Here is a 13224-nt window from a genome sequence, read left to right on the forward strand (position 1 = left end):
TCTATGCTTTTGTAAAGGCACCACATTGGTATATATATATATATATGCAAGCATTCCAAGAGATTCCATCCCCTAGCTCCTCTAGCACTTAGTGTTCTCTTTGAAGTGCACCAAAACCCACACAAATTCACCTTAGCATACATATCCACCAAAAAGTTACCACCGAGATCCATTATTTCCAACCAAGCACTGCATGAAATGAAATTTCGTGGAGAAGATTCTCCTTGAACACTTAGTGTGCTATTAAGTGCAGCACATTCCAAAACCTTGTTGATACCCAAAACCACCAATTTGCACACTAACCAAGGCGACCAAATTGGTATGAAACTGCCCCCCCTGGGGAGACTAAAACTGCCAATATCTTGGCAACCAAATATCTAAAAATACGGACGTGCTCGATAAGACGGGCACTTCAAGTCCATGCATTCACTTCATCCATGATCCCTCATCTGCAATTGCCCAATCTCGTACAGATCTGCTATAAATCCCAATTTCAAACTAGAATAACTTCTTCATTGTAGCCAATTTTTAATCCATTAATGCAAGCCTGTAGAGCACCTTGAGTACCACAACTCTAGTCTATAAAATTCCATTTTTAATCACCGTAGAATTTCCCACTTTTAGCATTAAAAACATAGGTTTTGGCCCTTTGAAGCAGTATCTCTGGCATACATTCAACATCAAACCTTGCTTGTTATCAAGCCCTGGTCACTGCTTTAAAAAATATATATAGTCTTCAAAGAATCTTAACTTACATTCCTTTGCTTTTTTCCCATCATGAAAGTAGGGTAGAACAACATCCAACCGCTCTGAACCTGTGCATCCTTCGGCATGTGCCAACCATATTCTTTGTTAATTTGCATCATCATAAGCTTCATTAGACACATCGTCTGATGCATACATTTCATCATCATCCCTTGGTTGTTGATCTAAGTTTTGAATCTGAAAATTGAACCCACCTTCTTGTTTCTTGAAAAGTTTGATCCTTCTCCCTACAATAGGCACTCTAAGCTCAACTCCATTGAGCTCACATAATTTATATGTTGCATTGGTCATAAACATGAAGTACAACATATGGTCCAAACCAATGTTTGACCATCTTTTTGATAGCAGAGTATTGGTTTTCCAAGTTACTATCATAAATGAGTACCCAATCTCCATCTTTGCTAGCATATGGCCATAGTCTATGCTTCCCATCAAATGCTGTTTTATTCTTCAACCTTGCCTCCTTGAGGTTTTCTTTGGCTTGCTCAATGTCTTTTTAATGCCTCTCAAGTTGGCGAATACGTGAAGCAAGAAAATTGTATGTAGACATATCTACTTCCCATGGCATTATAGTCCAAGACATAACTTCCTCCTATGTAGGCATAATGGGTTCTTGTCCATGCATCAATTCAAATGGCATATAATTTGTGACTGAACTATGAGTAGTGCGATTAGCCCATAAAGAAAAAGGTAGCAACTTACGCCAATCACCAATATGTCCTTAGCATGTCTGTAACAGGACTTGATTTTGAGGTGTTTTAGCAATAAATTTTGTTTTTCTAGAAAGTTTTGTTCGTTTTAAAGTTAGTCCACTATGTAGAAGGATGTGTGGATTGTTTTTGTCCAATAAAATTTTTTGATCTGGAAGGCACTTTCTAGGGCAGTTTTGAAGGTGTTAACGTGGGATTTTGGAAAAGTGATGTATGAAGCGATTGAAGCCTGTGTTATAAGGAACAACTTTGGTTCTGTGAGTCTTTAGAGATTTTGATGTTTTGATGCTCGTTGAGGGCCAAAGATTAAGAAAAAAAGTGGGATTTGCTGTTTTTGCATCGTTTTTATAGAAAATACTGTTTTGCAGGTTGATTTTCAGCAAATCAGAGCGGGCTATGGAAATTTTCTATCACATAGCCGTCAAAGAGCGCAGCGAGGGCAACAAGATTGTGTGAGACAGACTTAGGCTGTTTTGGCTCCGTTTGGGAGTTATGTTCAATTGAAGACAGCTGAAAATTTGTGGACTTAAAAACAAAAAAAGAACACAAAAAAAACCAAAAAAAAAGTTTCAAAAATCTAAACTTTACGGATCGCTTTGCGATCACGTTTTTTACCTTATTCTTGCGGGTATACTTGGCGCGCAAGTCAAGTTGACCGAACGCCAAAAATAGAAAAGCGGCTATTTTGAGAGGTCGCATGCTTTTGGAGGAAAAATCAGAATAGAAAGACGGGTGGTGCATTTTGGGGATCATTCAACGATCTCTCTTCTGCGAGTGCGAGTGCAAGTGAGACGCTGCATGCAAGCGAACTGAAGCTCGGGGGTGGTCGGGATGTTCGAGCTCCGTACAACGGAGTGCGCCCATATATTTTATTGCTCCTTTGTTGTATCAAACACTATCAATACAAAGATCTCTTTCTCTGTCTTTGCTGTCTATCTCTATTATTTAGTTCTTGTGACAATTGGTATCAGAGCAAGCGGTTGATTCTGGACATGGACGAATACGAGAAGAAGATCAAGGAGCAAGAAGACCTGATTTGACGACTACGAGAAGATCTGGAAATTTCAAATCGGGAGCGTGTTGACGCTCTGCGGGGCAAGGCAGCACGAGACCCTGATATCTATGTGGAACTTAATGGCAAACAAGAAGACGGAAACCATGCTATTCCACCAGGACACAATAATCAACGTGTCGGCGCTAGGGCACCTGGCGGTGGTGATGGTGGTGATGATGGAGATGGTGACGGTGGGAACGGTGCTGATGGACGTCGAGGCCGTCCACACGAAAGAAAGCGGGATGACGGCGAAGCGGAACCTAATGAAAGGAGAGGACGAAGAAGGAGACGTGATGAAGAAGATGCAGATGAAGATTCTGAAAGGGCAGCTTTGCAGCAAGTCTTCAAGAAGGCAAAGATTAACGAGTTTAATGCCATCGAGAAAACTCGCGAAGATATCGAAGCATGGATTGAAGAGTTAGAAGATTATTTTGCATTAAAGAAGTTCTCTGAAGAAGCAAAAGCAAAGATTGTAGTTGTTCATCTTCGACAAACCGCAAAGATTTGGTGGAAATCATACCTTAAACAGCGAACAAAGGTTACTCCAATCACTTGGGAGGAGTTTAAAACGCAAGCATATAAAAGGTACTGTTCTCCACACTATGAAATGGATAAAAAGATGGAGTTTTACAAGTTTTAGCAGCAACCTGAGGACGAGCCAAGTCTTACTATACATGAGTATAAGGAGAAGTTTTTGCGACTTCACAAGTATGCACCTAAAGTAGAAGGAGAGGCGTTGACAAACAAATTTATCGAAGGGCTGCGTAAAGATCTGTATTATCAAGTAAAGGGTGCAGGGGCTACCGATTTTTTGGATGCTATTGCGAAGGCCGAAAATTATGAGAAGAAGGTGAAGTATGAGAGCCGCAACCCTACTCCAAGCAGAATTATATCTACCTGGCATAGAACACAGAATAGGCCTTTGCAGACAAACACTAAGGTTCCCCGAAGGAATTTTACAAATAATCAGAGAAGACCACCCAATAATTTTTCAAATCAGAATCAGAATTTCAACCGAAATCACAGTACAAATCAGAATCTTGTAAACAACCGCAATCAAAATTTGGGTCAGAATGATGCAAATCAGAATCAAAGAAGACGACAACCACTGTGGTGGCAACATGATCCTGCTTTTCTAGAATGAGCAAGGAAATTTGGGTTATGTTTCCGTTGCGGTGAGCAAGGTCACAAGACGTTCGAATGCCCATATAAGGAGATCGATCAGGCGGTTCTTGCACGAATGGAAGCCAATATGAATGTGATGGACACCACAATTGAGGAAGAGAGTGAGGAAGGTAAGTGCTCTAAAATTCCTATGAAATGTATGACAACGTTTGTTCATCATTTAAGGGAATCTGTTATAAGAATTCGGGGTAAGATAGGAACTGAAATTATGAATTTTCTCATTGATTCGGGTAGTACGCATTGTTTTATGTCTAACAAGTTTGCGCAGACTTTGAAATTGAATTCTGATTCCCACATTAGGAGACCTATAGAATTGGCCAATGGGAAGAAACATTATACACAGGGTCATATTCAAAACTTACCTTTTTTGCTGAACAAAGAGAAACATTTGGGAGAATTTTATGTTATTGGCATGGGTGAACGGGATGTAATTCTGGGAATGGATTGGTTGGCTGCGAATCATGCTTTGATTGATTGTGAGAGGGTTGAATTGGTTTTCAAAAACAGAGATGGTCATGCGACTAAAGCTGAGAAGAGAAATACTAAATCACTTCTGGTTTCTGCCATGAAACTTTTAAGGAGGGTGAGACACATTTCTTGTGTTTGCTAACGAGACTAAAGAAGAATTTGGGAATAAACAGAAAGAAACAAATCCAAAATTTGTAGAGGATCTCTTACATGAATTTAAGGATGTGTTCGCGGACGATCTTCCTGGTATGCCTCCGCCTAGAGCGGTAGACCATGCCATACATCTATATCCAGGAGAAACACCTTACTCAAGGGCTCCATACAGGTTCAACATTGATGAGCTTAAAGAGCTCAAGATACAACTTGATGATCTTTTGAAAAAGGGTTTCATTAAACCTAGTGTATCTTCTTGGGGTAGTTCTGTGTTATTCCAAAAGAAAAAGGATGGTACATATAGGTTATGCATTGATTATAGGGGATTAAACAAACAGACCATTAAGAACAAATATCTCCTCACATAGATGAATTGCTTAGCCATTTGAGTGGTGCCACAATATTTTCAAAGGTCGACCTTCGTTCTGGCTACCATCAAATCCGCATCAAGGCCGAGGACATTCCAAAGACTGCTTTTCGTACACGTTATGGGCATTATGAATTTACAGTTCTTGCTTTTGGTTTGACTAATGCACCAGCAACTTTCATGTGCTTAATGAATAATATTTTTCACCCGTATCTTAATGACTTCATTCTGGTATTCTTGGATGATATTTTTGTGTATTCTAAGAATGAAGAAGATCATGCATTGCACTTAAAGAAAACATTTGAGGCTTTGCGTGAACATAAGTTGTATGCCAAAGCAAGTAAGTGCTCTTTTGCAAAGGATCCAATTGTGTATTTGGGAAGAGTGATTTCTAAAGAGGGGATTCACATCAATCTTGACAAAGTTAAGACTATTGTGGAGTGGCCAACACCAAAGTCATTAAGGGATGTGAGAAGCTTTATGGGTCTAGCACAATATGAGAGAGCACACATTAAAGATTTCTCTAAGATAGCAAGTCCTTTGACCGAATTGACCAAGAAAGACAAGGGTTTTGTGTGGACTTCTACCTGTGAGACGGCTTTTGAGACCTTGAAGGCTAAAATAGCGGAAAATTGTGTTTTGAAAGTTCCTGAGATGAGCAAACCATTTGTTGTGTCATGTGACGCTAGTGGTGAGCAACTAGGTTGTGTTTTGACTCAAGAATGAAGAGTGGTTGCATATGAGTCTAGGAAATTAAGACGACATGAATTGAACTATGCAACACATGATCTAGAATTCCTTGCTGTTGTTCATGCATTGAAACATTGGCGTCATCTTTTGCTTGGTGTCAAATTTGAATTGCGTACTGATCATCAAAGTTTGAAGTATATTTTCCCGCAGCCATTCTTAAGCAACAGACAAAGGAGATGGATTGAATTGCTAGCTGAATATGATTTTGATTTGAAGTATTTGTGTGGAAAAGAAAATAAAGTTGCAGACGCATTGAGTCGTAGGTCCATGTGTAATTTGTTGACTGTTGTGCGATCCAATTTGATTGATGAGATACATGCCGAAGTTGAAAATGATTCTTTTTACATGCCTATTTTGAAATTCTTGCGTGAGAATATTGGTGAGATGTATGAGAACAGATATCACTTGTATAAGGGAAATTTGTATTATTATGACCGCTTGTGTGTTCGTGTAAATTCTGCTTTTAAGAGTCAAATTCTGCATGAGTGTCATAACTGACCTTTTTCTGGTCATCTTGGATTGAATAAGACATATGAAAAGATTAAGAGTTCATTATTTTGGCCGCGTATGAAATTGGATGTTAAGAATTATGTGCGTGAATGCTTTCAATGTCAACAAGTTAAAATTGAACATAAGAGGATGCCTGGTGACCTTCAACCCTTAGACATTCCTTTACAGAAGTGGGAGTCTATATCCATTGACTTTATCGATCATTAGACTTCCTACTACTCGTGGAGGGTATGACTTGATCTTTGTGGTGGTAGATAGACTCACAAAACAGGCTCACTTCTTTCTTGTAAAAATAACTAATACTGCTTTGACCATTGCACGCTTCTTTGTGAAAGAGATATTTCATTTGCATGGCATGCCTAAGAGCATCGTGTCTGACAGAGATTCTAAGTTCACTTCACATTTCTGGAGAGCAACTTTTGACTCTATAGGTACTCAGTTACGCATGTCTACTACCTTTCATCCTCAAACAGATGGGGAAACGGAGAGAGTGAATCGTATTTTAGAAGATATGTTATGAATGTATGTCAATGAAAACCAATCTAATTGGAATGAATACTTGCCTTTGGTTGAATTTGCATACAACAGTTCATATCATTCATCTATTAGGATGACTCCGTTTGAGGCAATGTATGGCTATAACTATCCCACACCTATTAATTTTCCTAACTCCAGGAATAAGGTAGAACTGTCACGTGAGATGCTTGAGAAAATGGATAACGAGTTGGCCAAAATCAGGGGGAATATTGGAGAAGCTCAAAAGAGACATAAATTGTATTATGACAAGAAACATCGGGTTGTGGAGTATGAAACTAGTGATATGGTTTTCTTAAAGGTTATTCCCGAGAAGTCTCATTTGATTCTTGTAAAGGATAAGAGATTGTCCCCACGATTTTCTGGGCCATTTAAAATTTTGAAGCGCATTGGCTCATTACCTTACAAATTGGAATTGCCTTCTCATGTCAAAGTGCATCCTGTATTTCATGTGAGTTTATTGAAAAAGTATGTTCCTAACGTGCATCATGTTTTACAGGACAACTCTAAGTTGAAAGATGACGGAACATTGATAGTAGAACCAGACTTAGTGCTAGATAGGCGTGTCAAACATTTGAGAAATAGAGACATTGTGGATGTTTTGGTTAAGTGGCAGAACTATCCAGTAGAGGATGCATCATGGGTTGATCTTAGTGTTTTGCAAAGCGAATTTCCCTCCTTCCAACTTTGAGGACAGAGTTAAGTTTGAAAAGGGGAGATTATAACAGGACTTGATTTTGAGGTGTTTTAGCAATAAATTTTGTTTTTCTAGGAAGTTTTGGTCGTTTTAAATTTAGTCCACTGTGTAGAAGGATGTGTGGATTGTTTTCGTTCAATAAAATTTTTTGATCTGGAAGGCACTTTCTAGGGCATTTTTGAAGGTGTTAACGTGGGATTTTGGAAAAGTGATGTATGAAGCGATTGAAGCCTGTGTTATAAGGAACAACTTTGGTTCTGTGAGTCTTTAGAGATTTTGATGTTTTGATGCTCGTTGAGGGCCAAAGATTAAGAAAAAAAGTGGGATTTGCTGTTTTTGCATCGTTTTTATAGAAAATACTGTTTTGCAGGTTGATTTTCAGCAAATCAGAGCGGGCTATGGAAATTTTCTATCACATAGCCGTCAAAGAGCGCAGCGAGGGCAACAAGATTGTGTGAGACAGACTTAGGCTGTTTTGGCTCCGTTTGGGAGTTATGTTCAATTGAAGACAGCTGAAAATTTGTGGACTTAAAAACAAAAAAAGAACACAAAAAAAACCAAAAAAAAAGTTTCAAAAATCTAAACTTTACGGATCGCTTTGCGATCACGTTTTTTCCCTTATTCTTGCGGGTATACTTGGCGCGCAAGTCGAGTCGACCGAATGCCAAAAATAGAAAAGCGGCTATTTTGAGAGGTCGCATGCTTTTGGAGGAAAAATCAGAATAGAAAGACGGGTGGTGCATTTTGGGGATCATTCAACGATCTCTCTTCTGCGAGTGCGAGTGCAAGTGAGACGTTGCATGCAAGCGAACTGAAGCTCGGGGGTGGTCGGGATGTTCGAGCTCCGTACAACGGAGTGCGCCCATATATTTTATTGCTCCTTTGTTGTATCAAACACTATCAATACAAAGATCTCTTTCTCTGTCTTTGCTGTCTATCTCTATTATTTAGTTCTTGTGACAATGCCTTTGCTAAAGCCTTAACAATAGGCAGATGCCCTCTTTGACTTTTCGAATTACCTTCTAGATTGTATGCCATCGTAAGAGCCAGTTTGATGCCCAAATGAGAAAAAAACTCACGAGCTTCATCTGCATACAAATCTCCTCTATCAGTAGTGATTTTACCAACACAATCATACCTAGAAATTACATCTTCAAGAAACAATTTACACACAAAACTTGTACCTTTTGTGCACAAAGCTCTCCCTTCAACGTGGTTTGTGAGATCTTCTCTAGCAAGAACAATATACCTCATCTGTCAAACTCCCACTGGCATTGTAATAAAATCTACAACCCACTTGTAATGCATAACTAGTGGATAAGTAGGATGTAATCCATCATGATGTTTTACATTAAAATATTACTAGGATACTAAACAAGTCTCTACAAATTGAGCAACATCTTTGTACATTCCCTTCCACCAATAGTGGTATGGGCAACTTTTGTCAAAATCAAGGACCCCTCAATGTCCAACCCATAAGCTTTCATGAAACTCTTTAATCACCTACTATTGAGTTGCTTTATAAAAAACAACCCATTGTGGTACCCCTCTTAAACGCTTTGGTTGCTTCCACAGATAACCATCATTTAAAAATTAGCCATAAGACTTTTTTCCAATCCTTTTGTACTCTTGATCACTCCATCCCTCTTGCATGGTAAGAGTACCGAGTTAACGGCCTATCAAAATCCATTTTCCATCATACATGTCTTTAAAAAAGACTTCAAAAACACAAGCATGAGTACCACATCTTGCATGTAAATGAGAAGAGGTGTAGAAATTTAAGCCCACATGATCACTAGTGGTAAGCATCTCCTCTTCATCTTCATATTTGGCCCTTGACAACATATCTGCTCTACAGGGTTATCTCTTCCTGCAATATGATAAAACTCAGGGTTGAAAGACTTAATAAAGGCTATCCATTGCAGCATTGCAATGTCCACGGTAGTGCAATTTTCAATCATCCATATCAATGGTAAACAATCTGTCTCTACCACAATTTAAGCACCAATGAAATATTCTTTGTTAGACCTCAGGGCAGTAGCAACACCCCAAAGTTATCTCTTAATCTCTGGGTAACCTTTTTGACAAGCATTAAGAACTTTTTCTCCAAATCAGACTCCATACATGTGACCATCTTCATCATCTTGACCTATAGCCCACCCAATACCTGCAAGACTAGTGTCAACAATTAAGATCATTGGCCTTCCATACTTATATTCAACCTTTCTCAAGGTAGGAGCCTCGAAGCATCATTTTCAATTTTTTGATGGCCATCATATGCGCTTTTTCCCATACAAACCTTTTACCCTTCCTTAGCAATTGATAAAGCACCTCTACAACATGAGGAAAAAATGTGGAAACCAAATAATATAAAATACACATGCACCCGAAAACTCCCAAACATCAGTCCACTCATATGCATATTTCTTTCATCTTTTGTATAGCTTTAACTTCAGATGGACTCGGTCGTCTTCCATTTGGGCGACACATATGTCCCAAAACTAAAACCTCTTTAGCACCAAAAAGTTATTTTTGCCTTGAAAGTGTCAAGTTAACTTCTTCAAGCCTAGATAAAATGGCATCACACTCAAGAATATGTTGGGCAACAAACTATCAACACCCCCTTTTTAACAACACCGCTACTGGCCCCCAATCACTAGAATGGAGAAAAAGCCCCCTCCTAATTGCGAGAAATCTCCTCTTCTAGGAGGGTCCATGTTGAGAGAGAGAGAGAGAGAGAGAGAGAGAGAGAGAGAGAGCAGAAATAGAACCCCAAAGTGAGTAGAATACACACATGAGATGGTGTATATATAGAAGGGACCTGGGTGCCATATATAGAGAAGCCATATATTGGGTAACTTCACATATAAGCTCAACACCCCCGCTCAAATAAGGGTCCCTAATTTTGGATGAAAAAACCCTTGGGGGATCAAGGGAAAAACCCATAGCTCTATATACACCCACCGTTATATTATAAAAATCATTGAATGTACAGATTTTCATGAGGAGCTACATCACTCCTTTTACAATGAATGTTTTATGAGGAGTTACAGTACTCCTATCCTATCAAATACAATAAGGAATACAAAGGTTCAATAAAAAGGTGTAAAGGCTATCGATTAGCTGGTAATCAATCCTACATAGATCATAGACTCAAAAACATAGTCATGAAAATTATTAGCATCGTTAGTGACATAATTACATTCACAATGCCATAGGAGATGGTTCGCGACGCCACTCTTTTGACGACATATATACGCAGGACAACATATAAGTATGAACGTAAAAGCACAAGATGCGTGATTACGTGATGCAAATGACATGTGTATATACTACATAAAACGACATTTATCAACGTAGTGACATCAATGAGTATCATCAAAGTATTAACAAAATATTATCATTGTGTCAATAAAAATGAATAAATCATCATGGTATCAACGAAAAGCATCATAGAATAATCATTGTATCAACGAAACAACGTCATGGTATCACCGAGAATAACCATGGTATCAAAAAAACAAACATCATGATATCACTGAGAATAATCATTGTACCAATGAAATAACATCATGGTACCACCGAGAATAACCATGGTATCAACGAAACAACATCATGGCATCACCGAGAATAACCATGGTATCAATGAAACAACATCATGATATCACCGAGATAATCATTGTATCAACGAAACAAGATCCATGGTATCAACGAAACAACATCATGGTATCACCGAGAATAACCATGGTATCAACAAAATATCATCATGATATCAACGAAAATCACCATGACCAAAGTACTAACAAAATATCATCATGGTACCATAAAAATCACTATGGTATCAACGAGAGATTATCAATAAAACGATGTAAACTATAAGAAGAATAATTATACGAGAATCAATGAACCAGTATATCATATAACAAAGATCATGTACCAATAGTAGCTCAATAGAATTTGGACGATCATCAACGGCTCGACTGAATCGGAACGATATGTAACTGGCTTCTACAGCAAAATGTTACATCAATCACAAATATATGATTGATGAAGAGAAAATATAATTGAGAAGTTTTCAATTATGAGGAAAATCAAAAGAAAAAAGTAAAATTTGCTTTTCAAACATATTCGCAGTACGAGAACGATAACCCAAAATCGGTGCAGAATTTAGAGAAAATTTCTTTTGCAAAGTTGTACACCACAAGGATTCCAATGGCTCGAGCCAATAGTTTCTGCAAATTCATTTTCAATTAGTAGAAAAAACAAAAAACAAAAAAAACGGAAGTTCCTTTTCAGGCAAGTACGCAGTCCGCCAACGATAATTCAAAATCAGTGCAGAATTTGAAAAAACTTTCTTCTGCAAAGTTATAGATCACATCAATTTCAGTGCCTCTGTAGACTGCTTCTGCAAAATCTTTCTCAATTAGGAGAAAAGTCAAAAACAAAAAACGAAAGTGAGACATGTACGCAATGCGCCAACAATAACTCAAAATCGGTGCCAAATTTGGAAAAATTTTCTTTTGCAAAGTTTTAGACCCAATCGATTCTAGACCCTCACGCGGGTAGTTTTTGCAAAATTGTTTTCAATCAAGGAAAAAATAAAAAACAAAAAGTGAAGTTGCTTTTCAGGCATATACGCAATCCGCGAACGATAACTCAAAATTGGTGCAGAATTTGAAAAAACTTTCTTCTACAAAGTTATAGACCACATGGATTCGAGTGCCTCCCATGGGTAGTTTTTGGAAAATCGTTTTCAATCAGGAGAAAAGTAAAAAACAAAAGCGAAGTTGCTTTTAAGGCATGTACGCAGTCCGCGAACGATAACTCAAAATCGGTGCCGAATTTGAAAAAACTTTCCGTTGCAAAGTTGTAGACCACATCGATTCCAGTGCCTGATGTGGGTAGTTTTTACAAAATCGTTTTCAATCAGGAGAAAAATCAAAAACAAAAAGCGAAGTTGCTTTTCAGGCATGTACGCAATCCGCCAACGATAACTCAAAATCGATGCAGACTTTGGAAAAAAATTCTTCTGCAAAGTTGTAAACCACATCAATTCCGATGCCTCTTACAGGTAGTTTCTGCAAAATCGTTTTCAATCAGGAGAAAAAACAAAAACAAAAACATCCTGCTCTGATACTATGTGGAGAGAGAGAGAGAGAGCACAGAAATAGAACCCCAAAGTGTGTAGAATACACGCATGAGATGATGTTTATATAGAGAGGACCTGGGTGCCATATATAGAGAAGCCATATATTGAATAACTTCATATATAAGCTCAAAAGTCCTCTCCCTTCAAAAACAAAAAATTGGGTTTATTTTCGTCTTAACTGCTCAACTAGAGCTTTGTTTTTCTTTCTTGAGACAAACGTGGCCCTCAACAAAACTTCAAAGCTCTGTAAGTAACCATCTAGAACTCAGATTGCCGATCTTAAAAGAACGACAGGCTCCACAAATCAAGCACTACACATCTCTTTGCGAAAACCGGCTCCGTAGATTTACAAACACCTCAGGATGCATCAAGGTTCTGTATCTTGCACACTACACATCTATTTGCGGTAATATGCTTGAACTATTTAGCACCACTTGCCCTATCCGTCTTAGTGGATCTGCAAACACCTCTAGCCGGCTCCATATCTTGCACACCATGGCTCTATTTAACAAGCCATCTAAACCTTTTCCTTTGGAGGTTCAAGATGTACATTTCCATGTCAATAATTTGCATCTTAGACCTCCCTTGTCTACTACCCAAATTGACCCTTTCTTGAGCCCTTCTTCACGTATAAACCACACTAGCCATACACATCTGCTGCTACATGTCTGCCAATGACCCTTGTACTTGCTCAAGCCTTTAACCATGGATTTCCTAGCATTAATATAATTCCTTGTTCCTTTGCTAGGGTTGAAACACTTTGGATGAACCATCATTGACTAAACCCGTTGTTGAACATTTATATTCAACCACAACTATGATTTATTCTTCTAGATATTGCACACATTGGTCATATATATAAAGTCCTATTCATGCCTACTA

This window comes from Adiantum capillus-veneris, chromosome 23 (genome assembly GCF_014529385.1).
Source record: "Adiantum capillus-veneris isolate H3 chromosome 23, ASM1452938v2, whole genome shotgun sequence".
In the NCBI taxonomy this organism is placed as follows: Eukaryota; Viridiplantae; Streptophyta; class Polypodiopsida; order Polypodiales; family Pteridaceae; genus Adiantum; species Adiantum capillus-veneris.